General features: G+C 36.8%; 1 long non-coding RNA gene and 1 pseudogene across 1 annotated transcript; one reads left to right on the top strand and one right to left on the bottom strand.

Annotated features, from left to right (window-relative positions):
- Positions 1-562: 562 nt before the first annotated feature.
- On the top strand, positions 563-7,510 carry LOC110050624 (uncharacterized). Its single transcript, XR_016202420.1, has 3 exons — positions 563-734; positions 1,762-1,838; positions 6,690-7,510. It is a non-coding gene; the product is annotated as an uncharacterized LOC110050624 (long non-coding RNA).
- Positions 7,511-11,867: 4,357 nt separating this feature from the next.
- LOC110050640 (uncharacterized) lies at positions 11,868-20,806 on the bottom strand (annotated as a pseudogene).
- Positions 20,807-21,254: the final 448 nt, after the last annotated feature.

The following is a 21,254-nucleotide window of genomic DNA, read 5'->3' as shown; positions in this document are numbered from 1 at the left end:
TGTTAGTAGACTTGCCGTGTACAAGTAAGCTGAACGTTAAGAGTCGAGTAATTAAACCGTTGGCTGTTGGACTCTTTGACTGGAAGTTGTTGTCGTCGCTCGCGCGCGTTACAATATGTTGTCAGTAATTTTACATTTTTTTCCCTATTTTAAAATGTTTAACTATAAATTTATGCAATGAAATATTGCTTGAGGACGATTGCGCCCAAAGTCCTCACGTGCAGATTTCTTTAAAACTTACCATTAGTAAGGTAAAGATCAACTTCTGAAAGCAAAGCAAAAATTGGGGTCACGGTGCTCGTTTTCCAGATAAGCCGCATTGAAGACCATACGTTTGTACAAGCTTTCGTTATTTTAAAGACGATCTTAGCGTACAGCTATCAGCAATAAAAGAAACTACATTAGAGAAATTTATATTCAGTTAACGTGCTCAATTCAATACAGCTGAGACTATCAGATAAACTTTTTCAGTTGATGTCGGTCTTCGAGGTGGAACTTCGGCAGTTTACAAGTGCGAGTACACATTGCGAGCCTTTCTCTACAATGAGTGGTGTCCAGTCTTTTGTGGGCATGAAGCAAAGATGGCGGCTAGCTGTACGGGAATGGGACAACGTGGGCAAGGATTTCTGTGTATATGAATGCTTTTCCCGTAAGCTGAATCAGCCCAGCGTTATATACATGAAACGGGACCAAAAAAGTGGTTACTTAAGAAGTTACTTGACTGATTTATCCAGGTGAGCGCATAATTGAGCTTAAATTTATTATCAGCTACAGGCATCTTGAGCTGGACCAATTTAGATAACGGCGTAATACATGTATTTTTTTTTTTATCGTAGTCGATATACTGTCAAATTTTAAGCCATGAAATATGGCCTGTATAATATCAGACTACCTTCTTATGTCGCTGGAAAATGGAAATGGATATGACATAACGAGTGCTCCAGTTTCTTGAAAACAAAACTGTACTGCCATTTGAACTGATATCCCAACCGATTATGCGCAATCCCGAGGGGGACCTCCCAGAAAAATTGGATGGGGGTGTGTGGCCCCCTTCCCAAAACTCATACCTTATTTATGACCAAAATCTGTGATTTTCCCTACCCTATTTATGACCAACAAGAGTGGCTTCTTCTAATGCATCAATTCCAGCAATGCCCATCCATCCCCCCCCCCCCCCCCCTCGCCCGGACCAACCCCTGGGTATTAGCGTTGTTTTAAAAATTGCGCAAATTCCCCTCCTCTGGGATCGTCGCCTTCCAACACCTCTGCAGTTTTTGTCATTAGTCAGTGAATAAATTGTTCCACTTTTCAGTATTTGCTATGGTAAGACTTAAAAGACAACAGTACATGTTAGTTGATTCTGATTATACTTATTTCTTTATATTGTACAGTTCCAGAAAATATCCATACTCCCCCCACAGAAGGGATTGGAATTTCTTGGGAGTTGGGGGGGGTTCTGGAAGAAGCTAAGTGTCATACATTTCTACAAGAAATGTGTGAAATGTATAAATTTATGTAAGAAGTATATAATGATTTTGTTTTTAACAGTTTGCTAGAGGATAGCTAGAGGATAGTTGTATAAGAACCATTTGTTTTGAATATTTTGACTTGAATAAAGACAATCCCGTTGAAAATGTTTACAATTAAACAACTATGATTGTTTGAGAAATCTCACAACTTTAGTATTTTATTTCAATACTTGGTTAAAAGTTCGTTGAATCAATAACCAAAAAATTTAAACTTAGATTTTTTTTCTTTCAGTAGTGTCAACAACATACACGAAGCTGGACTCTTCCATCCACAAAAATGGCAACTGTTATAAAACTTCCGTGTGGGAGGTATGGATATTTTCTAGAACTACATGTGAATGTATGTGCAACAACGGTATAAAAATAAGCAAAAATACATAATACTAAGCCCTGCTTAACCAAATACATGTATTCCCCAATGTCTGATTTTAGTCATGAATGCTTAAGGGTTTTTGATTGCCATGCTGTAAAAGAATCAGTTTAATTTTATTGATTCACGTAAATGATGTCAAAACAAAACCGTGATAGAAAAGCTCTTGGAAAGATGCCAAAAATTTTGACACTTGATGGGGTGGGAAAACTGATTTCTAACTTCAATACACATGCATGTCCACATGCACAAGTTTTTGTTTGGATTTCACATGAGAATGTTACTTTGTAATAGCCTGTTATGATATGCTGTAGTTTCTGCACGAAGAAACAGTTTTCCGCTTTTGCTGCGCAAACACTCCTTGTTTTCTCTGTAAAAAATAAACACTACACAATGCTCACCATGCAGGCTGATTTGCTTTTCTTTGGCAGGAAACTTGGGCTTTTTCAGCGCCCTTTCCCCTGTTCTATTATTAAACTGTGCAGGGATTGCAGTGGACGTGTCCCCAGCCTCGAGCCATGATAGGCTCCTGTGTTCGCAGGCTACTTTTTCTGTGAAGAATCAAGACATTTTACATGTAAATGATGATGCAATATTGCATTTTAAGCTTGCAAGATCTGTCTTGAAGATTGTGTCATTTGAATTCGCAAACCTAAAGTATTTTAAAGTGCACTCCAGGTTGACTTTCATGAATTTAAAAAATGCTTGGCTTAAGTTTTGAATGCGAAATAGGAAATAGTTGTGTTCACATTGTTTCCAATCTCTCGATATGTGATAAACAAAAGATAGGTCAAGTTGTTGCTTTTATTTAACAAGTGCTTACAAGTAATGAAGAAATACCTAAAATTGAGAAAACATACCTTTAAAAACATACACAACTTTGTCCAATCCTTGTTGGACAAGCCAATCAATAATAATAATAATAATAATAATAATAATAATAATAATAATAATAATAATAATAACAACAAATATTTATACAGGATAGCCGTTCAGTGCAAGAGCACTGTTATCCAAGGGGTCCTGTCTAAATAACATAATATAAGGATAAAAACTAACCCTTGACAACAAATGCCTCGTCTTAGCATGAATTCCTCTATGGCACTTGAGAAAACATGTGTGTCAAATGCCCGGAGGTCATCTGGGGTAAGCAAATGCCCAGCCCCTAGGCTGCATTAAAATTGCGATTGCCCCACCACCAGGACTGGTTATGTGAGCAAATGCCCCCTGGTTGCCTGGGGGGGGGGGGGTGGGGGGGGGGGTGGGGGCGTTGGGCACTGCTGGAATTGACTGATGCATAACAAGAATACCCTTTTCAAGACTAGAGTGCAAAAACCATACCCTATTTATGACGCTATTTATAAATACCTTATTTATGACCAAAAGAGCTAAATACCCTACCCTTTGGGGCCGCACATACCTAAGTGCCTAGTCTTCAACATGCTCTCTATTTTTGTGTTTTATAATTTCATTTTTTGTTTACCCCAAGCTAGATTTGCAATAAACACTTAGATTAAGGGATGCTTTTAACTAGGAAAATTTTTTGACAGGTTTACGTAAACCATGTACCACGAATTAATCTGACAGTGCTGAATAATTGCTAAAAGATGATATGTTTTAGTACTTTGGGTTAGCTTTTCCAGCCACGCTTTGACTGGCTGGAAAATTGACTGGCTGTGAGGATGATTTTGCCAGGCTGGTTTGACCGTCTACAGAAAAGGTTTTCCTCTGAAGAAGTTCAGTTGAAAGAATTTTGCCTGCCTGTGAAAACCAGTTGCCCTCCTGCAGTAAATGTTAATTAATTTAGCCCTTGATAACAACAAAATGCATTCTTTCATTTAGTATTTTTTTTTATAAATTTAACACTTAAAACTTTTCACTTGTGGTAGGGTAAGTTGCAACACATTTCAGGAATCAGTTGACACCAGAACTTGACAGAGAAATAAACGTAACCAAAGAGACGAAGGATTAAAGTGCTGCCACCTCACTTTGAATAATCAATGATCTGTCATATTTTATTTATTAATTGTCACTGTATATTTATTTTCCATCAGTGATCACATGTGATACATGTGGCTGACTACAGTGGGTTAAGCCCAACTGTGAAAACTTGCATCCACTTGCATGCAAATTTGATCTTGACCAAAGTGAGCTTAAGTCATTGCAGGTCAATGCAAGTGTACCCAAGGCCTGGCCAAATGAAGTTGCAAGTACACCCATGTTTGAGCTTGCCTCTTGTGGGTCCATTTGGCCTGGGCTTTACTTTTGGAATGTCACTACTTTCAGCATATTTTGTTAATAGCCATGAAATTTAATTGCTACTTTCATAGGGGATCATTACCTTAAGGTTACAGTATACCTTCAGGGGTGTCTCGCGCGCAAGTGATGTAGCGCGTGCAGTTTAAGCTGTAGATACCTAAACCCCCATATCAAATTAAAGCTTATAGAGCTGGCTATCAAACTATACCAACAATTTTGAAAGAAAATGAATTGTCGAATTTTTCACGACCACTGAATGCTAGCGCCCGATTCACCTTTCGAAAGTTACAAGTCAAAGCGAATTTTGTTTTTCGCCAATTTAATTTTTTCCTCGGTTTCAGGGTCCTAAGCGCTTAAAACACGTGTCTGCCTTTTGGCATATTCAATTGCAGTAAAAAGTTACAGAACATTTTCGAAATAGGATTTAAAAAATGTGGAGTGATCGTACAAAAATCGCTCTCGAAGAAAAAGTATTTCGAAATTAACAATTCCCAGACACGCTTTTGTAGTTTATATGTTAAACTAGCCACTGTCCAAATTTAAGAGCAATTGAACAAATTCCCTTTGAGTTATAACTCTTTAAAGTGTCTGCTTCAAGCGAAAAAATTTATTCGAGAAAACAGCGCTAAGAAAAATTTTCTGCTTCGCAAACAAACTCCGCCCACAAACGCCTTCAACTGGGTTCTCAGATAACTGAACCAATCAGTGCAGGGAAAGTTTACTACCGTTAACCTCCTGGTGGAATTTACTCGCGAATCTCTAAAAATCTCTTGTGTTTCGCAATGCGCTCAAGGAATCGAAAGCAGAGAGATAATTTTTCTGTAGCTCGGTTTTTCTTGAAGCTGGTCTGGCAAAATGGGGAAGACTAAAAAGGATACGAACGCTAGAGTTGCTGAGCGAAGGAAACAAACAAAAGAAAGCGCGGAGAGCAACTGTGTGTGGGCAACTGCATGGATAATATTTCAAATGGTCTCAATGAGTCCGACGATTCGTCGATATCGGACTCATCAGAAGAGTCTCTGTCAGGATCCCTGTTATTGCTGTCAAGTTCCGAAATTTTTACAGAACCTTTCTTTTCTCTTACCACGAATATTTGCCCGCCTTATACGATAACTATAGCTTCATCCGCGTGGCAAACTTTCACTTCTTCACTCATTGATGTATTTTCATTCATTCTTCGCTGTTTTCGCTTTTTCGAACTAGCCCATGGTTTAAACGTGGTCTATGTTTACTTATAACTTAATAGAGACACACCTAACACCAAAAATGCTGGGTAGTCAGAACAACAATGCTGATCAACTGAGTAGTCAATTCGTGACATCCATGTAGGTAATTCCCGCAAAAATCGTCTCGGTTGATTGCATACGCGCCGTAAACTTTTACTTTCGGTGAAAACGTAAAACCGCCATTTCTCCGCCAATATTTAGCCTTTTTCAAATTTTTTTTTCAGAAATTAGAGATTATTCTTTGACCACTATTTTGACCCAAAAATACAAATTTGAAGAAAATTGCCGACCCAAAGGTATACTGTAACCTTAAGTTAATCATTTTGTATAAGTTATAGTGACTATATGTACATGTGTATAATGTACATGCTTAATAAATCTCACACAGAACTCAAATTATTCTTAATCCAGTTTTTATTGCCATTTTGTCATGTTATTCTAGAATAGAGGAACCCCACCTTACAGTCACCTTGTTATTATGCCACATTCTTTTGTCCTAGCGAAATGCCCATACATTTTTCTCATAGGAAAACCCTTTGTAAATGCGGCCAGCCCTTTAATATGGTCAACTTCCACATTTTGAAATCCCAACCTGTATAATCCTTTACAATCTTACCCTGTTTAAATGGCCACTTGGCCAGTTATATAGTAAATGGTTTAAACCTAAGATTATCAGTAGTTTGTATAGTGTGATTGTCCAGGTGAGGGTTATGTTCATCTTTTCAAACTAAATATTGTATGAACTGATTGAAGTTGCAACTTTTTTAAAATTCCATCTGTATTCTGGATGTTTATATAAGAACAGTGGTTCAGAAGCACAATTGTGATATTAATATCTGTTACTTCGGTTAAGACATCACTCAATTTAGACCAGTCATGAAATTTGATCCTACCCCATCAATATGGTCAACCTGTTAATATGGCCAAATTTTCATGGCCCATTGGTGACTGTATTAACAGGGTTCAACTTGAGGTTGCTGGTATCCATTTGGGGACCATTTCACCTGGGGCCCATTTCTTGAAGGTCCTGAAAAGTTTTTGCACCCGAAAAGCCATAGTAAAATTTCAAACCTTTTGACTATGGAGCTGTTTTATTCATATATTCTTAATATGAACAGAGGTCCTCTTCATATAAGAAGTTTCAGGCGTATACACCTCTCTGTCTTTAAGTACCGATTAACTAAAAATGGCTTTTTGGGTCCAAAAAGATTCCAGGGCTTTCGAGAAATGGGCCCCTGTTGTTATGCCACTACACCATAAACATTTCTACAGTACCTGAATTTTTCTATTTCTTCTTTTGGACAGCTGAAGACAAAATACCTGAGGACAAGACAGGAGGAGGATACTATTTACAAGCTTATTTTAGAATAATGATTTTTTTTTTTTTTTTTTTTGCAATCCAGGAGCAGGTAAACACTTGTGTTCTTATGTAAGGATCAAGTCAAAACTGAACCTGGTTCCTTCAGGGGAATCCCCCAAGGACATCCCTGCAGGGTACCCAAGTCATTAAATTCTGCTGCAGAAAAAGAATTAAAATGCACCACTTTTTTTTCCTTTCTTAATTAATGCACTATTATTATAGTATCCAAAAATAGTCAGAGAAATTTTTGTTTCTCAAAAGCAGGGAAAGTTCAGGGAACAAATGGAGAAGATGGGAAGGTTCCCTTTTGTACTGTACCTTTGAAAAAAAGTAGCTAGACCAAACTTCTGAACTAACTCCATTTCAATTAGAACCTATAGTACAACACACTTTCAATAAGTGACCACCAAACTAACTAAGAACCGACACTACTCAACTTATACCAACAACTACTTGCCGCTACAGTAGTCACCACGGTATTTCTTGACCTCAACAGAACTCACATGATGTTCTTCAACCAGCCTCAACACAAACTTCGCCAAAGTTAAATCCGTTGAATCAGACTATAACTAATCAGTCACTGATTACTACCTTTTCATAAAGGCTTGACAGGTTCTCAAAGCATCAGTGCTTTTACACTAGACAAACTACTTAATGATACTTGTCCACTTTTTTTCTTTGTGATTGGCAACTTGACAGTTGTTCCTTTGGGCACCTCAGAATGGGACATACAATACTGTAATGTATTCCTCAATCCCCCCCCCCCCCCCCCCCCCAGCTCTCATTCTCCAACCTTGTCATGATTCACTGTTATTTCCGGGGTTCCCCAGGTTAAGGATTAGTTTTGAGTTGATCATTGCATTCCTTGATGTAAACCAAGTTCTGCTTTTAATTTTGAAATACCACAGACATGTAAATAATTTAAAACGCTTTCATTGGCTCAGTAAGTAAATTACATGTAGTTTTAAAGTGGATAACATTTCATTTGGTTATATTTTAATGTTTCTTCTGTATTTCCTCCTTGAAACCCTTGTTGGACTTCCTGATTTTTGCCCATACATGTCTTTGAGAAGGGGAAGTGGCCTTAATAGTAATATGGGCTCGAGGGTATAATTCTGCTTTTATACCTAATAGGGGTACTGAACAACAAGTAAAAATAAATGGGCAGGTTGGACTCTTTACAGAAAGAAGGGGCCAACTGAAGAAATACAGTAATTTTTCAGGAGAGTGAGAACACTTCTGAATGTAGATGACTTATCATTTCATTCATTCTTGTTCTACATGTGCATGTATATTTTAAAATATTCTGCAGTCCAATTGTAAAGAAATTTTTTTCCCAAAATTTCCTTTCTAGCTAGTGAAAAATGGAAGTCGGCATCAGAAGTCAAGGGTTTTTTTTAACTTAAAAAAGGTCACTCCAAAAAGCTTACTTTTTTGTCCTCGCCTGTGCCTGTAAACATTCAGGTTTTTCCTTTCACTGAAGTTTCAGTCTCTGAAGTGCCTGCTATCCTGAAAAAATTGGTCTCAAAAGAAATGACTTCAGAGGCCATCATTTCGAAACTGTACCTGGCTGCCAGACCATGTTTATGTGACATCATTCTGTACGACTTGAAATTGGCGGGAAGGAGAAAACCTGCAACTGACTTGCATCAAAATGTATTTTTTCCAAGGGATTATCCACTTCACTATCTTCAATGCTATCATTTCCCAGTCTGGAGCATGTTTAGCTGAAAATAATATGGCTCAAGAGCAGCCATAACCCAGCGTGGTAGTCAAAAGGCTTGTCGGAAGCCATTTGGACAAAATTTCTTGAACGGAATTGACGCAACGGAAATGCAGCCTGGCTGCTGAGTACTGTTCAAAATGGTGGCCATGATGTCAAATTTTTTGCTTCCTTGGAGACGAATTTCACAAGGAAAACCTGCACTTTAGAGGCTGAAACTTCGGTGAGTGGCTAAACTTGGTGCAAGGTTTTTATTAGCGTTGACAAAAAAATATACGTTTAATTTACATTTTTTGGAGTGACCGTCTCCTTTAACCATTTCAAAACAACAAACAACAGGTGACTACATTTTGTAGTCCAATGATTTTTTATTGACGTGCTAAACAAAAACTCTGCCGCTGTGGCCACAGTGTCTTGATAAGTTAATTGCTACGAAAGTGAATATAATCTGGCAAATTAATAATTGAGTAACTGCTAAATTGAAGACTCCTTTAGCCTTATGAAAACATGTTAAGGACTGATTGATTTTAGCAGTGGTTGTTACAGTTGACTGTTTCCGTAACATAATGTTTTTTTTTAACAGGACAGGGTTGTTGACCCTGTGCCAAACCCCCAACCTGGAGGGCCAGGGGATCACTTTTTGTCAGGCCCCTACCCTTCGACCTGTCCTGCATGGGTGGCCCTACCAGGGTACAAGACTCCAGCCGGCATAGCTCTCCAGGTTATTGGGACACGCAAACCACCCTACCACAATAAGGTAGTGATCCCATAAGGGTGGAAAATTACAGTTGAAAACTAGAATTTGATTAATATCATTGATATAATTACTCTCTGAAAAGCTGTGTTACAAATTCTATGGCTTGCCTGTAATTTTTTTTGAAGAATTCTTTGTTTATGTATATTCACATTATTCAAATTCTTCTCTGAGGTGTTATCCACTTTCAACAAATTTATTAAGAATGCATGTTATTGTTTGCGATAACTGTTTGTTTTCATTTGACCTCTGTTTGGCTATGCATGTCTGTGGTATTTGCAGTTACTGTACAGTGGCCGATTGGTACAAATATGACTTCACCATTCAGTTTATTTATTAGCACTTATCCCTTCAGCACGAGTTTGAAGTTACCCAAATCTGCAAAATACTTGGAAAATATGACGACTGACACTGAAAAAGTTTGAAATATTTTGCTTTGTTCAATTTGTCAATCACCAATTAAGTGCAATGTGCAAGTGTTAAAATGAATCGTTGATAAAGTAAAAAAAAAAAAAATTATAACTGCACTTTGGTATTCAAAAGTTCTACAGGGCAGGGGGACGAGTGTTTTCAAGTTCCAAAATGTCAATTGTGTATCACCTCAATCAAAGAGATTTAGTTTCAATTTCTACTGAATTCCAATTACTTTGACCACAAGGCTTTATCAAAACGAATTAATGATCAGTAGAAAATGAATATGGTGATTCCACTTTGGTCTTCAGTGGTTTTATCGTTGGTTGTTTGTGGAATTCAAAAACGACTTGCGAGTTTTCAAAAGATTTAATTTTCATTTCTGCCAAACTCTCATTACTTTGACTATGCAGATTTATTACAATGCATTATTGATGAATTTAGAAATCAAAATTGGGATTTCACTGTGTGATTCAGATATTTTATTTCTTTTTAGAACTAAACTCTCATAACTTTGTTTGAACTTTTGCTGAAGTGATACGTACAAAGTAAATGTCAATTACTTGTTTTATTTATTAATCCCTTTGGAATTAGGCTATGAAGTCTTGGTTGTTTTATGGTCCAGAACTCGCGGAAAATCCATGAAAATAATTACACCCCATTTGGGTTATGTTTTAAGTGAAGTCTCTTGCCAAAACAATATGGGCCATTGTAAAGTTAGTGATATGAGGGCACAAGGAAATCGATGCTGAAATACAATGTATGTTATAGAGCTCTCAGAACCACAAAGACGCACTACCTGAGGATATACATGTAGCTATCTCTTCATTTCTATACAATGTCATCTCGAAGTCATATTTAGAGATTCTCTTGAAATGTTGCAAATTTCTTTATTATAAATTTACACTTGCAGAGAAAACATTTAAAAAGACACTTCATTTTCTTGATGATTTAGCTGTCTCTAAACTTGGATACAATTTAATTTGTAATTCATGTTAAAAGATTTTCTTGAAATACTTGACACTTCTTAAAATTATTTGAAAATTTACAATTACAAAGAAAGTTAAAACCATGCAGCTAATTTCCTTGAGGATATGGCCGTCTCCAAAGTTGGATACTACTTTGATCTTTAATTCGTATTTTACAAAATTAATTGTCTCTAAATATTGCAAAATTCTTAAAATTATTTGGAAATTTACTATCACAATTTAAAGTTGCATTAAATTATCGTTGTTTTTGTAATCCCGTTTATAGTGCGTCTTTGTGTTTAATACCTCATTTCATTGCTGTATTTTTGAGGCACAAAATGTGCTTAGTTGCTCAGTTTGGAAAATGGCTTTTCCGGATTATTTTTTTATTCGGGATCAACCCTTTTGACGTCAGCATCGGGCAAAAAAGTCATTAATTGTCGCGTTCCGCCCGCTTTTAAAAGAATACTTAGCATTTTCTTTTACATGCTGAAATTTTATCGCAGATTTTCAAGGAGCTACCTTGAGTTACAGGTTCATATCTCGCAAATTCGAGGGGATTTTCAATCGTTCGTGCTTCTATTAAATTAAGACAGCCCAATTGGAGTTTACGATGTTACGATGTGAGTTGTCTAGATTTCTGTAAGCAAACTATAGCGTGACATGCAAAGACGCGTCACGCTTACGTAAAAACTTTCTTTGACAGTTACGCAAAGTATGAATAGGGAAGGGCCAACTTATTTCAAAGTCGCCTTCTTGAGCAACTAAGTACAGTTTGCAACTCGCAAAAACTACAGCGAAAACGCGATAGAAGTACAATGAGAGTTTTATGGCAGACATTTTATTAAGTAGTGGTCTTCTTTAAAGCAGAACTTGGTTTGTGGTCCTCTTAATCAGTGTAATCTCTCACACAACTAATCTCTTAATGTTTTTGATGGCGGCGTGGCAAGTGCGTAGTATGAAACATTGGGTCGTTATCATACTGTGTAACGGACATAATTTATGCGAAACAGTTACTACAGCGGTTGGAGAAAGTTGGAACTTAGTTCTACTTTCTGTAACCGTTGAAGCGACTTGATTTGCAAACGTTTTGTCCGTTGCGCGTTGTGTTACACGATTCGATGTTTCATTAACTTGTCACGCCGTTTTTGAGAAGATTCCGGGACATGTTACGTGACAGATTACGATGTCAGGACTTAGTCATGGACACAAGTGTTTACCTGGTTTGTTATGATGGACTGCAGGTAGAAACGACAACACACGAAACTGTCTCTTTGTCTCTTCAATTGCGTTTTTATTGTGTTACAAAAAAAAAAATAAACAAAATCTAGTCGATCTTGTCCCTGCTTGTCGGGTTGTTTTCACTCCGCTCAGAGTTGAAGTGTTTCTTCTGTTGCTCATTAATATTCCAACTTTAAAATCCTGGTTTGTTTATATGCTCCGCCATCTTTGATGACGACACTTGAGCATTTTAATATGGCCGTTTGCTCTCAAGTGGAGATGGCATAGTGAGGGAGGTGAGAGTTTGCTCCCCATGCCTCCTCGGTTGTACTTAAATACGTCTTAATACCACACCATTTGAATTGGAATTTTTGAGAACCGTAAGTAATGCGCGAAAAGATTAATGCCAAAATAGTAAAATTTAAGATGCGTGTTCCAAGCACTGTATCTAGAAATTTCCGTTGGAGGGAAAAGGAAAACAGGAGCGCTAAAGTACAAATCATGTTTAGTAATTTCCATGGATGCCAAGAAAAGAATCCAACGCAAAAAATCATTGATCTGACTTTCCGACCAAACCTCCTGCCGACTGTCCTCCCATAACCTTCACCAAAAGAACACAAGTCACTTGAAACTCTACGTCCAAACTGATACAGGTTTAGGAATTTTTGCTTACGTTTAAATAAGATCAAAGTTAAAGCGATGAAAGATTAGTAATATGTTTTCAGGTTTAAGCGTATTTTGCTAAAGTAAAAAAAATACTGATGCGAAAGCAAACGGGCGATTTTCGTCCGTTCACATCACCTAGAATTGCATTAACTTTGTTTTGATATTTAGTTGCAGTTATTTAAAATCGATCGAGTCTAATTTGTACAAAAAAATCCAAATAGTTTTCGAAAGAATCGTTTAAATATTCATAGTAAATCTTATTAAATATTCACAAGTAAAATCGTCTTTAAAAAAGGCAAACACGGTGGAATTTTGAAATTTATTTGTGCTTTTGTTATTGCTAATCTTGGCTTTGAATAACATAAAACAACGAATGATCCTCGGAAACTCAGGGCAGTTAGTCGGAAGAGTCGACGTAAACCGAGCGGCAAAATCGACCCGACGAACGGTTTTACCGCTCGGTTTCCTTCGGTCTCGTCACGACTAACTGCCGCTGCACCCCCGAGGATAACAACGAAGTTGAGCAACTATAAGAAAAAAACGATGAGAAACGTTTTCTAGGTACAGTTTGTTTAAGACGTAAAGATCAACAATTGGTCTACGAAATTTAAAAAAAGAAAACGAAATATATGCTTGGTTTTAGAAGTTGAATTTATAGTTTTGGAGTGCGATATTGATAATTAGCTTACATTTATGTACTTATTCAAAAACTAAAGTTTCCGCGGTACTCTCAGGTTTTGGAAATCAAAATAAGAAACTGGCCAAAGTTTAGTGTAGAAAAAAAAGAAAAATTAAATACCAACTTCAAGATCAAGTAAGTTAAAGAAGGCTAGATAAACCCTAGACGTACAAAATTCATATCGAACTATGGATACGTTTGGCTACAAAAAAAACACCTTAACGAGGTTAGTTAAACGTTTTGAAAGTCAAAATGAACAGTTGGCCTACGCTTTGACCTTTGATCACGAAAAATGTAACTATGGGTGCGTTTCTTTAAGAAAATCCAAGATTGGATTCTTAAAACCGAAAGAATCCGAAAACGGATTTTGCGGATTCTTCGGTTCCTTTGACGCACCATGATCCTAGAGATCTTGGATTGATCTGTTTAGTAAAGAAACGCAAAATCCGTTTTCGGATTCTTTCGGATTTAAGAATCCAACCTTGGATTTTCTTAAAGTAACGCACCCATATATATTTAGTAGCTAAGATTAAAATTTCCCAAAAAGAAGCCTTCGTCATAGGCGTTATTTGTATCATTACGCAACACTCCGGGAAGAAGTGTTGCGTGACAACTCAAGTAACGCCAGCGCAATAGACTGCTTTTGAGTTCTTTTAGGTTAACTAATTCCTGGAGTTAATCAGAAAAAGAAGCCAAAGTTGTAATTCCAGATAATTTTAATTTATATTTTAAGCGGTTAATGCTCTTAATTTTTCTTTGAACTGTGGACTGATAGTGTTAATAAATTATGTTCTTACGATAATTGTGACTGAGTTATTTTTATTCGATACCTAATTTGTTTTTACCTTCAGAATTTAAACGAAAAGAAATATTTTTAATTTAAAGAAAAGCCCTAAACGAGAATCAGCTCTTTCAGAAGACTCCCAGATGACTATCAGCTCAATCTAGTGTCGCTTGTGAAATTCCAGTCAAGCCAGATCAGTGACCTTCATTGTTCAAAACCAACCCCAACATCCTGGAAATGTACTACCCATGACCTGCACTAAAGCATTACTGTTTTACGTCCTCAACAACAGAAAAATTCCAGAAACACTGATTGAAAACAAACATCTTTCAAGCCAATTAGAATAAAGGTGTGGTTTTCTGACGTAGTCAAGTAAAGCCAAAAAGACATGAAAAGCAAACCCTCACCTTCCCCCATGATGCCTTCTCCACTTTAGAGCAAACGCACACACCATCAAAGTGTCCAAGTGCCTCCATCAAAATGAGCGGAACAGATAAACTCACCAGGATTTCTCAGTTGGAATATCGCAGAGGAACGTCAGAAACACCATCCTCAGAGCAAGAGTTTCCACAACCCTGCAGGGACATCGATCGGCTAGATTTAAATTTGACCATTTGTGTTGTGTGCGGGTGTATGGGCCATCTCAGTTCCTGAAAATAATCTAAAATATACTACGTTCAGTAGAAAATACCAAATCCACAAAGAAAAAACTAACAAGCTCATTAGCACAGTGAAAAAAACTATTCACTTGAGCTAAAAGAAACCTATACTCTAACTAACTAGTTCTGCTATTGAATTGATACTTAAGTAGTAATAATACTTAGACATACCCAATCTGCCTAAGTTAACACTTTTTGCAGAAAAGTAGGATTAAAAAGCCCGATTCCCTAAGTGGTTTTGAACTAGTGAAAACTACTGCATCAAAACCCTAACGAAAATAACCATAAGGGTTAATTTTCTCTCTATTATACATGTACTATGATGCCAATATTATGGCTGACTAGGAACGCTCACTAGATCTGAAGGGTCTGTTCTACACCCCTGTTCTTCTGACTATCCCCACGTTTGGCCTATCTTTAACACGTTAGTGTCAATGCTAATGTGAAGACCTTATGACACTAAAATTCGTAGTGTTTTCTTAGCAGAGTTAATTAGTAATAGTTTACTTCTGTGCTAATGAGCGTGCAGTGGCACCTTTAAACAAAGGAGGCAAAGAAATGATTTTAGAAAAAAAAAATCGTTTTTTTTAAAAACTGATCGAGAAAGAAATAACAATTTTGTGTGACAATAAATGCATGTTCGCTATATAAATTTGTGAAATCCTACAGATTACTATTGCTTTGATTTCATAATTTCTTAATCCTACAATTGAATATACTTTAAATGCATTATTTTGGAAAAACGTAACTCAGAATTTTTTGCAATACTGATCGTGTAATAAATATCAATTTTGTATAACACTTAGTAAATTGAATAAATTTGTGAAAAGCAGCAGATTGGTATTGCATTCAATTAATAATTTCTTGATCAGCCAATCAAATTTACTTGCATTACCACAAAAGGGTAGTTTTAGGAAGCTTCCTTTGTTCAAAGGTGATAGAATAACAATACTATACATGTAGTTTCACGCACCATCATGCTATTGATCAGAACAAAAAAAAAAATCAGTGACAAAAATGAAAATGTTGTTCACCAAAAGAAAATAGTTGTGATCAGTGAAAACTGAATTAGCCAACGATTTTAGAGCATGATGCATGTTGAAACTACAAAAAGAAAAGTAAAATATTGTCTTGAATACAAGTTTCCTATTGAGCAGCTACTTTCCCAAAACAAGTTTATTTGGATTACAAGAAAAGCAAATAGCTAGCATAGCATACAACATACAGTGTACATGTATATTTTTTTCAAAATCAGACATAAAAATGAAGAGAACCTTAAAAGGTTTCTTATGTTGATGTTGGCAAAAGATATTGTTTTTCAACTCCAAATTAAAATTAAGATTTCCGCGGAAAACCAATGGAAGTGAACAGATTTCACCATAAAGCTGCTCAATAGGAATCTTGCGAGAAGGAGAAACTAGGTTTTCATGAGCAAATAAGTGGCTTTTGTAAAATCAAATTTACTGTAATGATTATATCCTGCTGTCTGACTTCTTTAGTGGTACACCAAAGTGCCTGTACATGTATCAAAAAAGTGTAACTTCAATTTCTTTTTAGGAACTGAAATATATTGTCGTTAGAGCTCAATGGCAATATTTTAGCTTTGCGTTTAGGAGCATCCTAGAATTTTAAAATGAGAATTTTTAATGAGCACTCAAAAATTAATGTCTGTAAATGTGTAAAAAATAAATAATGGTAAATAAGTTTTGACTGTATTTTCCAGTAACAGAGGCTTTGGACAAACAATTAGGAATAAAAATCAGCAATAATAATTTTGAATGACCTTTTGATGACTCATTCATCATTTCAAACTCGTAAAACTAAACGTCCAATTCTTATGAGTTCTGTATATACTAGGAATGCCTGTGAAAGTCTTGTTGCATCTGATTAAAAACTCTACAATGTGGAATGTAGAGAGTGTTAATTAAGAACTAAATAGTTTTGCTTTGATTGAGTCAGATTGAGTGTTCAGTTTAGGTTTCTTTTCTTGGATAATTAAAAATAATTGATAATTCTAATTGAAACATATTTTAGTTTATTTTCTGCATGGGTTTTTGAAATTTCATCGTCTGTTTCTGAATTTGACAATAATAATTGCGAAAATATACTTTTTAAGGCAATTTTGATCAAAACATTGGCTGTTTTTGTTTTATTTCTGTACACATGAAAATACCACAAGAATTACCAAACTTTTAATTCACAGAAACAGATTTTACCATAATTGAGTTTCAGTTAATTTTTAGTGATGATTGCTATTGGCATAATTCCCAGCTCTGATATAACGAATTGTATGGAAAATGTCACAAGTAAGCCACTTATTTGCAAATGAACGACACCCACACAACAAACTGGTCAGTTCAATACACTGTTTACATTTGCACTAGTTACATGTGCATCAAAGTGGTATTGGAATACAATGTTAAAGATCTTCATACTGCAACTAGATAAATTTAAAGGTTGGTAAAATTTGCTATTTTAGTTAGTTGCATATCCTGGGCTTTTTATCTTAGTTATTAATTGATTGATTGATTGATTGATTGATTGATTGATTGATTGATTGATTCATTCATTGGTTGATTGATTGACTCAGGAATTTCCCTTTACCTATGATTAAAAAAGAGATCTTTGAAAAAGACAGAAAATAAGTAAAGCTTCTTCCCAATTTGCTCATTGACCAAAATAACAGCTGCAAAGGAGACCTGCAAAACCACATGTGCACATGTAATTAGGAAATGAACAGAGAGTAATAAATTGGTATTATAAATTTTCACCTTGAGTAGTCAAATAATTTTTCATCTCAATCAACCCACGGTAATGTGTTGCCAATTTTGTTAAATTGGAATTTGGAAATTTTGGTTTTTCAGGAGTGAGGGAAACCGGAGTACCCGGAGAAAAACCCTCGGGGCATGGTGCACTGTGCCATCTCTGCTGCCCATAATACCTCATATACCTTAATATATTTATAATTCAACTTATGAAAGCCTGTCATCCAAGGCTCGCTTTCATCCACTGTCCTTGATCCCCAGTTGTCAATCCTTAGTCCTACACTTGCTTCTTGATCCACTGTTCTGAGTCCTTGGTCCTCTGAGTTGGGTCCTCTGTCCTGGTCCTCTGGCGTGGGTCCTCTGTCGTGGGTCCTCTGTCGTGGGTCCTCTGTCGTGGGTCCTCTGTCCTGGGTTCTCTGTCCTGGGTCCTCTGTCCTGGGTCCTCTGTCCTGGGTCCTCTGTCCTGGGTCCTCTGTCCTGGGTCCTCTGTCCTGGGTCCTCTGTCCTGGGTCCCCAGTCCTTGATCCTGTGATCTATGTCTCTAACAACCTGCCTGCAAATCCAATAATTATGTAACTAGTAAGTATTTTGTACATGGCGTTTGCTAAACTTGCATAAAAGCAATGTGCAAATAATTCTTTTCTCTTAAAATTTTGCTTCAGAGTCTTAAGAATTTCACAACCTCCTAAAGGATTACCCAAACATTTCTACCCCACCAAAACAAACTAATTCCCCGAGCAATCAATCAGTGTTTTTGCAGCAGAATGCTAGCCATAAGCCAGGCAATGATGTCCCTTGTTAAGATAAATGATTCTGAACCAGACATTAACTCTGAAGCCAGAGGCAAGAAATCCCGATTCATCCCAAGGAATAATATTGTCCCAGGAATAAATAAGACCTGGTCCATGGACTACTTGAATGGACTACCCATGGACTACCCTAGATGGACCACCCTAAAATTTGAGGCGAACACGAAATCAATTTAATGATACTAGAACCTGAACAAAAGATGCAATCGACCAACAAACACAATTTCAGAACATTTGTGATGTAACAGATTTAATGATCATGGCCGGGTTTTTCAGAAGGCGGTTAATGCTAACCCAGTCCTGATTAAAAGTTAACCAAAGTATAATTTTCTCTTGTATATAAAAAATGTTTTTCACTTCTTATGTTTAAATTTGTGTATTTTGAGATTATTCAAACTCAAAACAGAAGACCAAACAATAAAAACAGAAAATCTCACTGCAAAGTTACTTTTAAACTCAAATAAAAATTCTCGCCTAACCTGGGTTAGCTTAATCGGGCTTTGAACAACCCAGCCCTGTGTTTCGCTTTTAGCCTTGGCTAAATCTACATATTAGAACTTTAGTACAAAAGCAACGTACATGTGTCACAACATGTACCTGTTAAGTTCAAGTTATAGCAATGCCACAGGTCAGGCCCAAGAAGACTCTGGTCAGTACTTGCTTCATTATCTACTGCACGACTTTGAAATTAAGCCTATAAGAAACAAATCGTTCAATAATTAGAAGGGCACAGAAATGCTCAACTTGGAGACATGTAGTTATAGTTTTGGCAAGAAAGTATGTTAAAAGTTAAAGTAAACGCTCTAAACATCTAGCCGTCTGCATTGCATGTCACAGCTCTTTATTCTTGATCGATTGATCATAACATCTGAAGATACACACAAAGAAAACATACAGCAATTTATTTCAACGTGCTCTAAAAGAAAATATATAAAATGGAAACTTGTCAAATTACTTTCCTATACGACTAAGTGTCTTTGAAAATGTGGTACAATTTTGGTTGAAGGACTGGCAAGATGAGTGTGGATGAAATTGACACCATACTTTTATTGTGAGCACAAACATGATCACACACACACTCGCAACAAAATTCAATTTTACAGCAAAATTACAAATGGACAAAGATAAACATGAATAAGAAGTTTAGGAAATCATAACATCATTTCTACCTACATAAAGAAACTAATTTTCATGAAAAAAATCGACTGCCACTCAACAGCTTCGAAGACCGATGCGAAAACAAACTAGGCTAGTCACCAGTGCTTTTCTGCCCACAAGGTGACTCCAAGTAGACCGGTTAACAAGTAATTTCCACGAAAAAGCACGGTTTTCTCACTTCTTAGCTTCCAAAGTGTTTTTTGAAGAAAGAAAATTTATTCCAAATATAATGCAAACACTCAAGCTACTATTTTCTACGTGAGAGATCTCCTTAGTAGGTAAGAAAGGATCTTTGAACAGCTGGATCAATACTTGAATCCATATCAAATCAAAGGACATCTGGAAACTAAATCAACCATCCAGCCCCCTTCCTCCTGGAATTTCCTGGGTCTTTGACTCCCCACCCCTCCAGAATTTCCAATTCCCCATGTGGTGGGGGTATGGATATTTTCTGGAACCAAACAAAGGCGAAATGGCAAAATAGGACTTAAAATTGTGGTATACGATTAACCCATACAACTATTGAGAGCTAACCACCTACAACTCAGTGACATAATTAGGCTAACCAGAGCACTATTTAGGACAAATGGAGCTGTCTGTTAGGTCTAGGTCTATTATAGCCTGCGAACGCAGACATATTTCCAGCTGTCACTTGGTTCTGCCGAAAAATAACACCTGCGAACCCGAGCCAGGAAACGATCTCTGTGACATAATGACTTTTGTTTCTCCTTGGCCAATCAGATTCCATGATAGAATGAAACTCGAGTGCTCCTCACAGTGAATACCTCACATAGTAGTTCTGGGGTTATTTGAGCTAAACTGTGATTGGCTTAGAATTCCTACGTCACAGAAATCGTTTTCTGGCTCGGGTTCCCAGACGCTATTTTTCGGTCGAACCAAGTGACAGCCGGAAATACACGAACGTCTGCGTTCGCAGGCTAGGTCTATTCAGGCTAACTGTAGTAACTTTTTGTCATTTCGCCATTTCGTGTTTTAAACACGGTCCGCATGACCCGTTTTCACAAAAATGGCAAAGTAAGCATTGTAAATTTATTTACATACCATTTTGCTGTTCCACGTCTTTACTACCAGAATCTCTCCTAACACATGCAGGTACAGACGTAGGTGGATTCAGAATGGAATGACATTTCTGCAGTGTACTTTAATTTAGCTTCCTGGTTCTAAACAAAAAGAAAAAATATTCATTTCGTTATCCATTTTTGAATTTGTTTTTGCACTTTTTGTTTAATTGTAGTAAAAGCTGGGAAACTTAACAATCGATAAACGTACGCATAACAAGTTAAAATCCGAACATTTATTCTCATTGAGTCATAGAGTCTTTATAGCTAGCAACTGTACTGCATCGATGCTCAAGCTGGTTAATTCACTTACCCCACAAAACGTCCATAACTACCACGCAAGCGGCATAAAGGTCCACAACTCCCGAAGAAAAGTTCGGCGCCATGTTGGAATAATGGCTAGGACCCATACCCTCGGGGTGAATACAATGTCATGTAACGAGTACAAACTGTATCCATGAACTGCACAAAACCCCTACACCGCCATAGTTTTGTAAGTAATATGGACCAAATGCAATTAAACCTAAAATACGCTCCTATAGCAATGTACACCGCTACAAAGCAACGCGTATACAAGCCTCTCCATGCTTTAAAATATTTGGCTTGCATGTTTAAAGAACTGACAAGGACACAAAGAAACACATATTGCATGTAAGAGGCTGTCCGCGTAAGAACGGGTAAGGCAAATTTTGGACCTTCACCGATTAGCCTCATTTTTTCAGTAAAAGTCAACTATTATATCCAATGTACAAATATCACACTTACTTGGATTAATTCGATTTTTTTTTTTTTTTTTTTCATTTTTTGCGAGACGGTTTTCAAGGTGACCTCAAA

Source organism: Orbicella faveolata, unplaced genomic scaffold (genome assembly GCF_042242905.1).
Source record: "Orbicella faveolata isolate gen_17 unplaced genomic scaffold, um_ofav_v1 contig_36, whole genome shotgun sequence".
In the NCBI taxonomy this organism is placed as follows: Eukaryota; Metazoa; Cnidaria; class Anthozoa; order Scleractinia; family Merulinidae; genus Orbicella; species Orbicella faveolata.
Note: the sequence above shows the minus strand (reverse complement) of the source record. Positions and strands in the feature narration are given on the sequence as shown.